At 36.0% G+C, this 17,146-nt stretch overlaps 1 pseudogene across 1 annotated transcript; it reads right to left on the bottom strand.

The window, feature by feature from the left end:
* Window positions 1-1,834: 1,834 nt before the first annotated feature.
* LOC309627778 (ATP synthase subunit alpha, mitochondrial-like) lies at window positions 1,835-12,498 on the bottom strand (annotated as a pseudogene). Its single transcript has 2 exons — window positions 2,265-12,498; window positions 1,835-2,084 (listed from the first exon to the last, which is right to left on the bottom strand). The product of its transcript is annotated as an ATP synthase subunit alpha, mitochondrial-like (transcript).
* Between the last annotated feature and the right edge of the window lie 4,648 nt (window positions 12,499-17,146).

The raw sequence follows: 17,146 nt of genomic DNA, 5'->3' as shown, positions 1-17,146 counted from the left end.
TGCTCATCTCCAGACCAAACACACCATTCAAATCTTGTGATCACACAATGCCTTGCCTAACCTGTTGGTTTTTTCCGTAGATCAAAGAGGTAAAAATGAAGAATAAGTAATGAACAGATGACCAGATCCCTTCCCTAGCTTCCCTTTGAGTAATCTGGCAAACAAAGTGTGTGAACAAGCTGTGTGAACAAGATAGCAGCTAAAGAAAGGTCACAAGGAGTTGACAAGCCTGCACACAGTGGGGGACGTCGACAGCTGTGACCGCCTGTCTCCATGATTAACTAAGATTACTTCCTTTTTTCCCTTTAAAAGCTTTCGTGGCCCAGCAGAATATTTGGAGTTCGTTTCTGAGGACACTGAGCCTGCCTTCTCTCTGATTAATCTTTTAATCAGAAAGATTGCCAGCTTTCTGATTAAAAGCATTTTCCATTTCTACCAGCACTGGCCTCTTGGGTGTTGACTTGGGAGTAGAAAGCAGCAGGACCTGAGTTCAGTAACAAACCCACTGCTAGGAGCCTAAGGAGTGCAGGGGGCATGTCCATGCCTGACACTCCCAGTCTGAGCTGGAAAAATAGGGAGAAGAGTGGGGAATGGACAAGGATGAAGATACACTAGCTCAAACCGCATCCTTTTCCAATTCAATTCTGACCTAATATTAGCAAAAGAAGCAGAGCTCTGTGAAGACACGTAACATAAATTTTAACAGATGGTTTTGGACTTTCCTCATCAGTAAATCTACTAATGTTATTGTTCTTAAAAGATTCTGTATATATTATTTTTATATATTTAGATAACCATTATAGAACAATAAACTTGTTCTTAACTGCTGGATATAATTTTAACTAAATTAGTTTCTATCAAAACGATTTTAAGACATATAAGCTAGTGTTGTTTCAGTTGCTCTTTGTTATGTGTGACATATCCTATTATTCTGGCTAAAAGAAATTTTACTCTATAGCAATTACTTCTTAACGTAATTTTGTATTCGCATCTTATATTAAATTTAAATATAAATATGTTTAAAATAAATAAAAGCTAACTAAATTATTAATATACATTTTGAACAAAATCATTCTTAAATAACAATGGTAAGGATCAATACACTTCCAGTCAATACATTTATGGAGAACCTATCATGTACAGGGCATTATTTTGGGTACTCTTCGGAATATGAGTCAGATGGTATAGTGCATTAAACTCAGTTTTGTAGAGGAAATAAAATACACATATATATTTATTAAAATAAAAAGGGCATCTGGAGTATGAGGTAAAGAGGAAGCATTAATTATCTTCTATGAATGGCATCAGGATAAAGGTAGTTCTTCCAGATGAGGGGATTCATATATATTACACACTTATTCCAGAGACTTTTTCAGTGTGCATTTTCTTATTGATGCACAAAACCCTTTGTAAGAAAAGACAAATGTTAGACTTACTTTACTGATAAGATTTTTTTAAATCAGTTTTTAGTCAGTTTTTTGATCATCTTAGCTAATAAATGAGATATGTAAAACTCCAAACAGTTGTCTTATTTCAAACATCATATTCTTTCACCTATTACAGTTCATAAAAAAGCTAATAATTGAATTGATTTTGAAAGAAGAGTGAAAATTCAACATGGAGAATAGAAAGAAGAGAAGGAATTTTTTTTTTCAATATGGAACCTTTAGTTTAACATGATTACGGTCCATCTGCAGTAATGGAGTAATCCTTTTACAAATGCAACTAGAAGAAACGATGACACAACCAAACTGGCATTTGGTGTGAATCCATAGGTGTTTAAACTTCAAATCCAGCCAAGAATTTTGTTACAATCTCTTTCAGCTTTGCGTTTGGTGTGAATCCATAGGTGTTTAAACTTCAAATCCAGCCAAGAATTTTGTTACAATCTCTTTCAGCTTTGCGTCCGACTCTTCTGAGATCTTTCCATCAGCCCAGATTTTGCCCAGCAGGGTTTGGTCTTGGCTGATAACATGAAACAAGAAAGCATTCTCAAACTTTGTCATCTTGCTGAGCTCCAGCTTATCAAGATACCCCTGACATCTGCATAGATAGCAGACACTTGCTCTTCAATAGCCATGGGACTCATGTACAGGTCTTGAACTTCTTTTGTTAAATCTATTTCTACATGTTTTATTCTTTTTGATGATATTGTTAAGTAGAATCATTTTCTTAATTCTATTTTCAAATTGTCCATTACAAGTGTATATAAATACAGTTGATTTTTGTAAAAAAAAAAAAAAAAAATAGCCATGGGACAATACCGTCCTTGCCTCAGCAACTCGGTCAGATGCACACCACGACTCAAGGGTGGTTGAGTGGCAACATCGAGATCAGAACCAAACTGGGCGAAAGCAGCAACCTCTCAATACTGAGCCAATCCCAGTTTCACGGTACCTGCGACATGTTTCATGGCCCTGGTTTGCACAGCAGATCTGATGGGATACAGACAAACCAACGTTAATGGCAGGATGGATACCTTTGTAGAACAATTCAGTCTCCAAGAAGATCTGTCCATTAATGATGGAAATGACATTCGTTGGAATGTAAGCAGACACAACACCAGATTGTCTTTCTATGACTGGTAAAGCAGTCAATGAGCCACCACCAAAAGAATCGTTCATTTTGTCTACTCTCTCTAGCGGTCAGGAGTGTAGGGAGAACACATCACCAGGACAGGCTTCACGACCAGGGGGTCAGCGGAGCAGCAGAGACGTCTGACAATAAGCAACAGCCTATTTAGATAACTCATCGTAGATGATCAAAGCGTGTTTGCCATTATCCCTAAAACATTCTCCCATAGAACATCCAGAAGAAGGAGCCAGGCGCTGAAGTGGGGCAACATCCGAGGCAGTAGCTGAAACTACAATAGCGTACTTCATGGCGTCTGCATCTGTAAGTCTCTTCACCAACTGAGCAACTATGGCTCTTCTGACCAATAGCAACGTAGACACAGTACAGCTTCTTCTTTTCCTCAGATCCATCATTGACTCATTTCTGGTTAATGATTGTGTCAATAGCAATTGATGTTTTGCCAATGTGTCAGACACCAATAGTCAGCTCATGCTGACCTCGACCAATTGGCACCAGCTGTCCACAGCCTCAATGCCAGTCTACATTAGTTCCCACACAGAGATTGGGGCTTTCAGGCTAACTCGCCTTTGCATCTTGGAACCAACTGGACCCTTTCCATCAGTGGCATTACCAAGGGCATCTGCTACAAGACCCAAAAGCTCCTTGCTGACTGGAACATCCACAGTAGCTCCAGTTCTGATCACAATATCTCCTTCCTCAATTAGTTTATCATTTCCAAACACGACAACACCAACATTGTCAGGTTCCAAGTTCAGAGACATACCCTTTAAACCTGAAGAAGACTCTACCATTTCTTCTGTTTGAACATTTCTCAGCCCATGTACATGGGCAATACCAATACTTAAAAACGTGCACAGTCTCTTCAAGGTCAACAGAGGTGTCACCAATAATAACAGAGGACACCTCAGCAGTGCCAGTCTTCCAAAGACGAGATATAGAGGCATGGAGATTCCTTGCAGCAGCGAAGGATGATCCCAAAGCATTTTTGGAGACCATCCCGGCCTGCCCAGGGAGGGCGCGGGCCACAGCCGCTGCGACACGCACGGACTGCATCTTTGCAGGTCCTCCTCAAGTGCTTCCTCTGCGTTCGCAGCCTTGGGACTGACTGGGAGAGTGGGAGCTTTGGTTCAGAAGGGCATGAGCAAATCTGAAGTCAAGAAGTTTTAGGGATGATGTGGGTAATAATGGGTGTTTTTCTCTCTTGGATATAGGATCTATGCAGAGAAGTACAGTAATAGATATTTGAAAAATTATTTTGTGCCCAGATGGTAAATATCTTTGAATGCTGCAATGATGACTATGCCTTATTCCAGAGGTAACTGGACGTTCTTGCAAGTTTTTGATCAGATAAAAATAAATAAATAAAAATAGAGTATGCGGAACTGTACTTAAGGAGTACAGGGAAAAGTGGAGGTAGGTAGATTCTGAAAGAGAGATCATTAGGACATGAACCGGAGTAATAGGAACATGGTGGTGGGGAGCAAATGAGGAAGTCATTTCAAAGGCAAAGAGAGGGACTTCCCGGGTGGTCCAGTGGTTGAGACTTTGTCTTCCAATGCAGGGGGTGCGTGTTCGATCACTGGTCGGGGAGCTAAGATCCCACATGCCTCATGGCCAAAAAACCAAAACACAAAACAGAAGCGATAGTGTAACAAAGTCAATAAAGACTTTAAAAAAAAAAAAAAAACAAAGGCAAAGAGAGTCTTGAATAAAACATAAGGCATATTATTGGACTGTTGTCAGATATTGTAGAAAATGAAAATCGAGAATTAATGAAAAAATCGTCTGACAAATTGTTTAATTCTAGATTACTAAAATTAAAAAATCCTTCAAAATGTTCAAAAATTTTAAGAAAACTATAAATTTTAAAAAATAATTAAAAACTGAATGATTGTCCGGAGTAAAAACAAATACAAAGATGTATCAAAAATGTTAACAGCTGAGCTTCTAAAAGAAAAAAAATTTTAAAACATTCTATTTATGAGAGATTTGTTGAGTGCTTACAAATAAATATTTGGAAAAGATATTGACAAAAATTTTAAAACATAAAAAGAAAGCAAGATAAAAAATACTAAAAATTATAAGCCACAAAAACTTTTCAAAATATGTGCACACAAGTTTCATATAAAAAATCTGCAATGACACACTTTAATGGGTAATGTCCACCTATATTCTCCATTTCTGAGTGTATCATCTTAGCTACTGACACAATAAAACAATGACAAATGCCTCCTCAAAAAGCCTGATTTTCAACTACGGTCAACTATTAATTATCTAAGAATACATGGAACAGCTGGAAAATTAACACTGGTTTAATTACCATAATATATTTGAAAAGTATAAAGAAATCAAAATAGCTACGAATCAGTAAAATTACTATTCTTTTTTTTTTTTCCTATCAAGTCTTTTGTATCAGCATAATGTTGTAAACTGAATACTTAATTTGTGATCGGGAAACCGCACTCTTATCGCAGCTCTGGCTTTAATCCGCTGGGTGTAATGATCATGCCAATTTCTCTTCAGTTTTCTTTTTGATTTCTAAAACTTGAAGGAGCTGAAGTAAGATGCTTAAATATCAGTATAATACTTTCAGTAAAAGAGGTTAAAACAATCTTAAAAATATTCCAAATAATTATTAAGGTTAAAGAGGTTACTTACAGATGTGAAATTCAGAAAGCATGTGTTTTCTTTCTGAAATAAAAATGCATATCCCAGTTTGATGGCCAAAGGAAAATTCTTCCATAATAGGTAGTTCATCCTTGTGGATGCATGTGAAGGGAAGCAAAATATGCCACTTTGGCATATTGATTATTTTGGATTAATGTTATTTAAAAAACAGCAGGAGCAAGAAGGACCCTCTGATGCGCCTTTGTTCCTGACGAAAGCAGGACACAAATGTTCCATGTGAAAGGTACCCTCTGTGCACCAGGAGTACAGAGAAGTACTTCTTACCAGAGAAGGGAATTCAGGGCAGAGAAAGCTGGATGAACAAACCATGTTACTTTTTCACTAATAAGCCACTCCAAGCTCAAACCCCTTTATTTTTGTCAATTCTTCACAAAGTTATTGACTCTTTGTCAAAGATATAAAATCTGCCTCCTTTGGTCATTTACTTGAGTCTCATATTTTTATGAGCTCCCGTACATAAGAAATTAAATTTGTTTTTCTCCTGTTAATCTGTCTTATGTTAATTTAATTATGAGACCAGCCAAAGAACCTAGAAAGGACATTTGACATTATGTATATGGCTGCATTAACCATGAATGTCTGTGTCCTCTGGACATTTGTAAGAATCTCTTTGGGTGTCCACCTAGATCCTGAACCATAAGATATGGGCCCACTTCAACGCTTTTGCATAATGTCAACCATTTTCTCACAACATTTCTACAAATTTACAAACCAATAAGAAAAGAGTAAGCACGTCTTTGCTCCACATCCTTATATTTGTCAGACTTCTGAATTTCTGCCAGTATAGTGGTTAAATGATATTTCATTGTGGTTTTAATTTCTAATCCCCTAATTTCTACTGAGGTTAAGGAATTCTTGTTCTACTTTTTTGTTCTTTTCCTTTGAATTTGCAAGATACACATAGCAATATCTATTTTGGGCTTTTCAGTGTTTTCCTATAATATTTTGGAATTTTATACGTCAAAATATTGTATAGGTTTTGTTAGATTAAATCCTCAGATTTTAAAAAATTTGGGGTGCTAGTATAAATATTGTCTTTAAAAAATTATGTTCTCTATATTCTTCTGGTAGGTGAAAAGTAACTGAACTGATCTTGTACATTGAATGTCTAAAATCTTTGCTAAACTCTCCAATCTTAATTTTTTATCTATACTTTCATCTAGATTTCTACCAAAATCATTATACCATGTGAAAATAATGACAACTTGATTTATTTTCTAATATTTTAATATTTAATAAGTTCATTCCGTCAATTAAACCTCATTTGGCCATGAAGTATATTTATTTCTCAATAAATTGCTACATTTGGTAGCTAATGTTCTGCTTAGAATTTTTGATCTGTGTTTATAATTGAGTTTTATTTATAATGCCTTCATCCCAATATTTTTTACTGATTTTAACATCAATGCTACATGAGTCTCATGAAATAAGCTGTAGATTCTTCACTTTTCCTTTTCTTTGGACAATGGGTTTAATATCACAATTTATTCTCTAAATGTTTTTAGAACCCACTGGTAATGCCTTTTGTGAGTTGGTTTTCACCTGTTGGAAGATTTTTAAACTACTGATTCAATTACTACAATGGTTATCTACTTCAGGTTTCATATTTCTCCTTCAGTTAATTTTGGTAATGGAATTGTCCATTTCATGTAAGCTTCAAAATGCATTGACATCAAGTTAATAATATATTTTTATCACATTTATTTCTCCAGCTTCTGGCATTATGTCCTCTTTTCACTCCTAATGGAGTTTGTTTATATTATCACTTATGTTCCCTTGATGAACCCTGCTAGAAGTTGATCCTGTTTATTTTATTTTATGCTTAAGAATAAACTTTGGCTAATATGATTCTAAATATTATATGTTTGTTTCATTATTTTTTTCTGAACTTTTGTTTTTCCTTCCTTTTACTTTCTTATTTTTATTCATTAACTTTCAGCTTTTTTCATATTAAACCTATACATTTCCTTTCAGCATTACTTTAACTGCATCCCACAAATATTGATATGGAGTGCTTTTGTTATATGTCAGTTCCAAATAAGTCCTAATTTCCATTATGATTTTAAATGCAGTAAGAAATTATTTCCTAGTATATTTTATTTTTTTAATTAGGTGGGATTCATTTTACTTTTATTATTTAATCTGCCTAATTATATTATTGTCAGTAACATCATCTGAAGGAAAGCAGTCTTGAAATTTGTTCAGGTTTACTCAATGTTACAAAATCTATGTTGAAGAAGCTCTCAGATTGCTTGAAAATAATAAACATTTTAAAGTTGTTGCAGGAAACGTTTTATATATGTTTTGGCAATGTTTTATATATTTCATGAATTCTATTCTTACATTTATTATGTACTTCCTTTCTTCTGCTTACTTAATGTATAATTTCTTCTTCATTTTCTATATCTTAAGGAGAAAGTTCAGATCATTAACTCCATACCTTTTTCTTTTCTAATATAGGCATTTAGTGCTCTAAACATCCCTCTAGGAAGTATTTTAATTACATTGCACAAATATTGATTTGTTGTGTTTTCATTTTTATTCTGTCAAAAATACTTCTAATTTTTCTTTCAAAGTTGTCTTTGACCTATAGGTTATTTAGAAGTATACTTTCCAGTTTCTAAATATTTGGAGGGTTTTTTTTTTAGTTACCTTTCTGTTACTGATTTTTATATCAATTCCTTTGGTGAGAAAAGATACCTTGTATAATTTGAATCCTTTAAACTTGTTTTATGGCAAAAAAATATGTTCTATCTTGTTAAATATCCCATGTTCACTTTAAAAAGATGTGCATTCTGGTGTTTTGGAGTGGATTTTTCCATAAATGTCAATTAGGTCAAGTCTGATAGTGTTGTTCAAGTCCTATAAATTATTCCTGGTTTTCTACATAGATGTTCTTTAAACTATTAAGAGCAGGGTGCTGAAACCTCAGATTGTAATTGTGTCTTCAACTGTTTTTCCCTACAGTTGTATAACATTTGCTTCATTTATTTTGAAACTTTATTTTGCAATTTATAAATTGCATACACCTTTAGGATTGTCATATCTTTTTGATGAATTAATCACTGTATTTGTTTGTTGTCTATTGCTGCATAACAAATAACTCCAGAATTTAGCAGCTTAAAAAACAAAAATATTTTATCTCATAAGAATGTGAGTCATAAACCTGGGCATGTCTTAGTTGGTGCCTCCTTCTCAAGATCTCACATGAATTTTCAGTCCTACGTTAATATACCTATAGCAGTGGTCTCCTGTGACAGCTTGACTGTGGGTGAGGATCCACTTCCAAGCCTTCTCGCTTGGTTATTGGCAGCCCAAGGCCCCTCACTAGATGAGTCTTTCCACAGGAATGACTTATGAAGAGCTTCTGGTTTCCCCATGGATGATCGGGCAAGAATCTGAAACATAAGCAACCCTCTTTTCAAACCCTGATCACAGAAGCCACGTCACATCACTCTGCCACGTTCTACTTTATGTCAGCAGATACATCCCACACTCCAGGGGAGGTAATTACACAAAGGCCTGAGGATCAGGTGGTGGAGATGCTTGGAGACCACCTTAAAGGCTACCAAGCTTGGTCCTTATCTTGAGCACAGCGTAAGTAAACACGCTTAGGGAAGGAAATAGCCAGCCATCATCAGCTTACCTCAGAAGGTCTCTTACTCTCTAGAATTTTAATTCATCTAGTCCTTGTGGTTTCTCCAGACTTCTGATGTCTTCAAAATATTAGCTTTGTAAGAAAAAATATTATTTTTGTAATGCATCTATGTTTTCTAGTGGTTGCACTGAGATCTGCCCTTACCTCCTAGCTGGAAGTGAAACATTTTATCTTAATATATTCTTCATTCTTAAGGTTCAATTTGGTTCCTTTTCAGGACTCTTCGTTCATTTTTATGGGATCTCTTTTCCTTAATTATATTTTCAATTTTCTCATATTTCAGAAAATATATGTTCTGAAAACTCTATTGATAACATCTGCTTAAAAGTGTTGAGGGGAAATATATATCTCATGCTTTAATATACCTGCAAAGAAATTCATAATCCTCAGAGGTTAAATATTAAATGAAAGCAGGAATCCATAAAGGTTTATATAACCCTAAAGCTGGCTTTTTCTTAAAAGTAGAATCATAATTTATGTTTTAATAATTTACACTGTATTGTATCAATCACAGGCAGAAAATATCTTCAAGAAAAGAGTGTGTGAAAAGTGGATTGCATGAGGGGAAAATGCTTTTCCACCCCTAGGACAATATATTCAGAGGCACAGTGTTTGTCATATGCCATCTATTCTGAAAGGGAACATTCTCGTCCCCCATGGAACAAGATATTTTGGTTTTGTAATAAAAACCCTCTACATTGTAGCCTCTGCCTACCTATTCCAGTTTTCTAGTCACTTTCTCTGTTGTACTTAATGCTCTAATATCATTGTTTATATTTTTACATACTTCATGTTATTCCATATCCCGATACATTTGCTTGCTGTTTCTTCAGTCTTATATTTCTCTTTCCCTATTTCTCATGGATAATTCATACTGTGTATGTGATTGCTTAACATTTGTTCCAACCTCTCTCTCTAGTATGTCTTCCTGAATTGTGGAAGCCAGAAAATTAAAGTGATATTTCCCTAACACTTTTGCCTCTCATGTAAGTCTATTAATCTTGTAAGTCTTGAGATCAGAACTTAATAACTAGGGAGAGAAAGAATGGCAGATTATAAGACATTGATTTTGTTAAAATCAAAGACAGATTTAGCTTCTGATTCAGGCAGCTTCCTGATGGTAGCAGAACAGTATGGTTCTAGAGTGAATACTTGTGTGATCATTTCTCAGATCAGCAGATGGTTTCCTGATTATAACAGGTGTAGCAACTCAATTAACAACCCAGTCCTGTAGCACAGTTTTGGGGAATTTTTCTGGAAGCTTAGACTACAGTCTATTTCATCAGTACTCCCGATGATTAAATATCATTTAATGGTCCATGACAAATCCCTTTCTCTTTGAACAATTTGGAGAGAATTACATTCTTTGAAATAATAACCCCAGTTGGCATACCCATGCTTTAAAAATTGGCTCAGGTAATATCTCATCTCATTCAATATTTCAACACATTATTTTAGTACATTTTTTGTAAGTCCTCCACAGAAAGCCATGCTGTGTTAACAGTGTGCATTACTTAATTGTATTGACATTGTATCTTTTCAAGTCTGTTTTCCCCATTTCACTCTAAAGTATACTCCATAATGATAGAGATAGAGTGGGATAATCAAATAATTAGCTCAGAAATCCCATTAGAGGATTGCAGATAGAAAGGGAACATTAGGGGGCTTTGGGAGACCACAGTAAGTTAATGATCACTCAAGAAAGCAGGTTTGCTTAACCACAAAACCAAGCTGGCTTGCGTAGTGACAAAACCATGCAACAGAAGCATGAGACATGCCTCAAAACAATAAAACAATGGTGGCGTGAGACCCACATCCTGCCCAGTGAGCTCAGTAAGTTAATGACCCCTAGGACATGCCCTTTGCACACATAAAAAACAATAATTTATGGAAAGGTGGCATTTCAAAGTGAAAGGCCCTCATTGTACTGAGACCTGAAATAATTTTTCCACAGTGCCATGACAGTCGTGGCTTGACCGTGTAGGGACAAGAAAACTCCCCTGCCCGACCTGGAGGCGGAGCTGCTGATGCAAGTGCAATGTCTACTCAAGAATGGGGAAGAAGGTGGTCCTTCCCTCTCCCCACTTCTCCTGTGATTATAAAAACGTAGCCCGCTAAGTACTTGGGGCAGAGCAACACTTGCCTGCCTGCTTGTAAGCCTCAAAAGTGTCCTATTCTAATAAATCACTTCTTATCTATCACTTTGCCTCTTGCTGAACTCTTTCTGTGCTGAGACATAAAGAAACGGAGTTCCTTGGAGCCCCCCGAAGCGCCACCTAGCGGTTTCAATTTCAGATTAATATCAAGGAAGTAGTTTAAAATAAACGTACACGGAACCTCACTGTGGCATGAAGTCCTGATCCACTGGCATTGCCTTCACGTCACCTCTTTTTTCATCCCGTATATTTATTAATTAACTATCAAACACGAACTCCATCTCTCATTTCACTTTACTCCTCAATTTTTTAAAAACTGTATCTTTATACTTACAGGGCAAAACTATTTGAAACAATCATTTCTTGCTGTAAGTTGCTTGTTTATACTTTTAGTAAAAATTCTTCCCTAATATTTAAAGTCATTGTATTGATAGAAAACCCACTAATTGCAATTATCATCTTAAGTAATAGATTAGTTGATGAATTATTTGTTGTAATTATAAGTCCTAGGCCATAAGTTGCATTATTCACATTTTGTATTATTCACATTTTAGATGAGGAAATTTTGAGGCTTCTGGAGCCTCAGTAATTTTGTCAATACCCAGAAAGAGCTGAAGAGAGAAATCACAACTAAGTCTGATGAACTCTGCAATCAGCATTATCAATATGTCAAAACTTCTCATACAGGTGGGCCTCTGGAGTTTCTACAAGTGCATCTCAGTGACCACCACAGAGGAAGGGGAGCTCAAATGTGTGGTGGGTTAAGCCTCCCTGTGTCCTAATTCATACAGCTATACTTTAAAAAATCTATTTTATATATGGGGTTTTGACAAAGATTCTCCTCTTGATCAAACTTCAGTCAGGCTCCTCTGAACCCTATTTTCAGTGAGGCCTTGACCTTTGGACTTCTGTGTTTGTCCTTGCATCACCCAATTTTAGCAAATGCTAAGTGAGTTTAGTGAGAATCCCCACCCTTGATATCTGATCACCCTGGTCACCGTCAAGCCTGTTAGGTCAGTCTAGCCAGGTGGCCCCTCACCCCTGATGTTTCCTCTTAGTGACTTTCCATTCACTGACCGCCGGCCCCCGATCCCTTCACTATAAATTCCCCCTGCCCAGGCTGTATTCAGAATTGAGCCCAGTTCTACACTTGAGGCAGGAGATAGATGGGTACCAGGCTGAGCAGCAGGGGGGAGGAGAGCCCTGCCCAGATAGAAGGTAAGAGACCACATATTCCTCATTCTGGACATCAAGGAGACCTTCCCAACTACACATGCACGGAAAGCCTCCTTGGAGGTCCAAAAAGGGAGGGAGCGCCACCCCAAAGTAGGTGATGTCAACTTACCCATAGACCTCTTTGCTAGAATCCATCTTGGCTAAGAGATGACTGTGCACACACAGGAGGACCCTGAGATAAACCAAACACGGACTTTGAATCAGGCAAAGCCAGACGATTGGTCAAAGGAAACCCGGAAGAAACGCCCCATAAAAGTGATTCAAACTACCACAAGGGCACGACTCTCCCTCTGAGCCCGCCCGTGTGTCTACCCACACGTACTCTTTATCCTCCTAATAAACACTTTACCTGCTTCACTACTTTCCATCTCGATGTTGAAATTCATTTCTACACAGCTGATGGGCCAGGACCCTTGTCACTGGCCGCTGGTCTAGTGGCTGGGATTTGCTGCTCTAACTTCCACAGCCCGACCTCAATCTCTGGCCGGGATCTGAAACCCTGCTTCAAGCCGCTGCAGGCAGAGGCCACCTGAGATCACACTGAGGTGTCCTTTCCGCTTTTAAAATAGTTCCTGTATAAAATCTGTTTTTACCACTTGAACTACTTTTAGGCTTTGGTTTTCTTTAACAGTCTCCACTTAAGATGTCACAGGTGGAAAGCATCATATAGCAAAAACTTCTAACCTATTGATGGTTGTTACATATGCAATATATCTTCATATAGAGGTTTCCTAAAAATAATTGATCCTGTATATTAGCTGCCTGTCAGTTTTGTAGCGTTTGACTACTGACTCTAGAAACAGTAATCTTAGATTTTTTAATAGTATGATCATAAGTAATTGAGATTCTAAAAGTGATGTGCTACCTTAATTTCTTTCCAGGTAACAAATGCTTGTAAAATAACCCTATAGGGAATAGGAGCAGGCAACTAGGTACGAGAAGAATTCATCTGCAAATCAAGCTTAGCCTTTGGAGTTATTAACATAACACGTATCAGAGCTTTGAACATCTGTTTGTTAAATCAGCTTTTATTGCTGATTCCCTTGGAAAATAACATTTGCAAATGACTACTACTTTTATGGCTTTGCTATTACCTGGTAAGCATATTGCTAAGAATTATATAAGCCATTAGGGGCCTTAACATGGTATTACTGAATTACTTTATTGATCGTTTTACTTTGATTTAAGGACGATTTGCTCAAGTCATATATCATATTACATTTTGCTCTTAAGATCATTACATACAATTATGAAGCACCTAAATCAAGGAAACATAACTTATACATAGGCCTTTTATTTAAGATTAGAGTTGATTTGATATAGTTCTATATTAGCCCAGAAAGTCAACATGAGACTCTGTCTATTGAAGATTTCTTTGTAGAATGTGCACCTTTAGTCAGTGGGGAGTATTCTGTAAGGGAAAATTTGAGGCAGGAGGGTAAGCTGTAAATTTCATTCAATTTTGTCCAAGAACCTAACTCTCAGACATAATTGTATGTGTTCATAGGAGTGTCAAAAATTGGTAAATTGCTCAAGCCCTACAACATGCTGAAGAGATTTCAAAATGGCAGACTACCACACAACGGAAGAAAAAAACATATGCACCACGGACCGTGTCTTCTCTCAACCAGCACACCCCAAGTAAGCAGATAATTCCTCAGTGTCTGTCCCACTGGAGATTATCAATGGCTCTAAAATATTCCTATTTGCTGCATCTCTGTCTACTCTCACACAGCTTAAATCACTTCATCATGCTCTGAACTGTCACAGGGACAAGTTAAAAACTCAGCTTTCTTTCACTAAGATGATATTTGTTGGGATTGTACGTTGAAAAATACTAACTCAAGATTAATAAGGTAGATCTTTTCATTTAAAGTCCAATATGAAGAATAAACCAAGGATTCAAAGTATCTTAATATGGCTAACAGTAATCCAATAGTGATTCCAGAATTTTTGATCCCTAAAACAATGAGACTAGCAAAGATTTAATAGATTAAAATAATCTACTTTCAGGTCTTCTATAAGATTTTTTATTCTATTGAGAATCGGATGAAACTCCATTGGGACTACATTGCCTCTGACATGTACTAGTTTAGCCACCATACATATGTTATCTCATTTACAACACTGGTTGATATCTAGTCATAACTATAATTTGCAGATGAAGAAAATATATCTCACGAATTAAGATATTTCTCTCATAGATTCCATACACCAAAACCGAGCAAACTCCAATGGGCTTTGTGAAGTGTAGAATTAAATTCACCCCATTTTGTCTCACAGAAGATCCGAGATATCTCCTTTTTTCTCTATTTCTCCTCAGTTTTCATGGTAAATGGAAGCGTAATGTAGTGATTAGACCAAAGGTTCTAGAACCAGACCTTATGGGTTCCAATCCTTGGCCTTCTACATACTAGAGCTGTGACTTTAATACAGTGATTTAACTACTTCATGCCTCAGTTTCTTTATCTGTGAAATGGAGAAAATAACAATTCCTAACAAGTAATAGTAGCTGAGACGACTGAGTTAATAGAATTCGCAGAAGTACTGAGATCCATATAAATTAAAGCTGGAGATAACAGAGAACCTGATTGATTTATTTTGTTCAGCAAGTAGTTAGAGGTGGATAATGGTGCTATCAAAGAACCAGTCTGCCTCGACACTTTTGCTGGACCATTCTCTGTATGTGACTTCTCTTATCCTTAGAGCAGGATGAACACTGCCCACGCATATGCATGCCTGCATATCTGACTTTATACGCAGGAAGAAGAGGATTAGCCAAGCAGCAAAAGGAGATCCTCTGGAGAAGAATAAAGTTTATATCTCATCAGCAAGAACAGATTTAAATGTGTAGCCTAGCTGCAGAGAGGCTGAGTAATAAATGCTTTAGTTTTATAGCTTCTATGGGAGAGAAAGAGAAATGAATTGGTTATATTCAGACTGAGGGTTGAATAAGTCAACAAAATACACTACAGGTACATGATAAGAATGCAATAAATGTTAGTAAATAGAGCCATGTCTTCTCTCCGAACATCTTGCATTAGATTACTAAGCTTACTCATCAGCACTTAGTCCAGAGTTTATTTGCAGTTTTGATTCAGTTGATTAGCTCAGTTTATTTCTGATCCCAATCTAAACTTCCAGGAGAGTGATGTTCAATTCCATGTTGGTCAAACTTCTATTCCTAAACTGGATATCTTCAACTTAGTTTGTGGAATATGGTCTTAATGCTGTTTTTAAAGCAACCATATATGCTGGGATTGGTGTTGATTGGTGGTTGGGGGGAAACGGGTACCTATAATGAAGGATGTGTGTTATGTCTCCCAGAATACATATAAAATTGATGGTAATTTCTGTTGGTGATTTCTAAGATATCAGAGAACAAGTGAAATCTAGCTTACCATGCCTGGTATATCACAAAAGGGATTAGACAAATGGCCATTAGAATGTTTGTTGATATTATTATTTCTGCAATATAACCATAAAACACTGTTTCAGACTCTAAGAGATAATATATTACTTATATGTGACAAAATATATTGCTACAAGTTTATTTTGCTTATGTCTAATACGTCAAATGCCCTAGTTCTTTGAAACATCATGTACGTTTGTGCAAAATACAGTATGTTAATTGGATGTCTGCCTAAAAATCTATGCTCTCTCAACAGTAAATAATTCATTTACCTTAAAGCATATTATAATTAGTATTATTGGAGAAATCTGACCACACATTTTAAAAACTAATCTGATATGTAGAAGGAAATTTCCATTTTATTTTATTAGTTTATAATCATAAAAGAATCGATTCATTTTCATATCCTATATATGGCTTTCTTAAAGTTAATAAAGCATAATAATTTTTCTAATATATATTGACTATTTCTAATATGTCAAATGCCCTTTCCAATGATATCACTAGAAAGGACATCTGATGTATTAGGAATAATCAATGAATATTAGCAAAAATTATGATGATTTATTAACTATTTAAGAAGATGATACATGGAATATGAGAGTGAAATTACATGTATTATACACATATATAAAATACATATATATATACATACTAGGTGGTTTTACCTATAGAGTTTCCCATAGTCTGGATGTTGCTGATTGAATCCACTTGGTGTGGCTTCGTGTTTCTTTTCAAAGAGGTTTTTCTTGTAAACTGGTAGTTAGCTTTAGAGTTTTGATCAGATTTGGGGTTGATTTTTTTGCAAGACTACATCATAGATGCTACTTTAAATTCTATCAGAAAGCACATAATGAGTAGTTGCCTCTTTCTCTATGGTGTTAGCCCTGATGATCTTTATATCATTTGATCTATTATTTCATGTTAAACTGTTGCATTCCATTGCAGTTACTACTATTTTTTAACACTCTTTTTTTCTTTTTAATGAGCAGTTTTAGGTTCACCGCAAAAAGGAGAGGAAAGTACAGAAATCGTCCATTTACCCCCGCCACTATACATACATAGACACCCCCATTATGAACATCCCTCACAATAGTGGTACATTTGTTACAACTCATGAACCTATATTGACACATCTTTATCACCCAAAATCCGTTGTTTACATTAGAGTTCATTCTTGGTGTTGTACATTCTAGTGGTCTGAACAAATGTGTAATGACATATCTCCACCGACATAGTATTATACAGTAAATACTGTATAGTATTATACAGCATTTTCCCCATCCTGAATATCCTCTGTGCTCTACCTATTCAATTTTTTAAATTTTTTTAAGAAAAAATAATGAAAGAATATTAAAGGATTATTGCTTAAAATGTTACATGGAAACATGAAACTGGCTA

Source organism: Balaenoptera borealis (assembly GCF_965194805.1).
Source record: "Balaenoptera borealis genome assembly, chromosome: 4".
NCBI classification, from domain to species: Eukaryota; Metazoa; Chordata; class Mammalia; order Artiodactyla; family Balaenopteridae; genus Balaenoptera; species Balaenoptera borealis.
The sequence above is the reverse complement of the archived record's forward strand: the minus strand, read 5'-3'. Positions and strand labels throughout refer to the sequence as shown.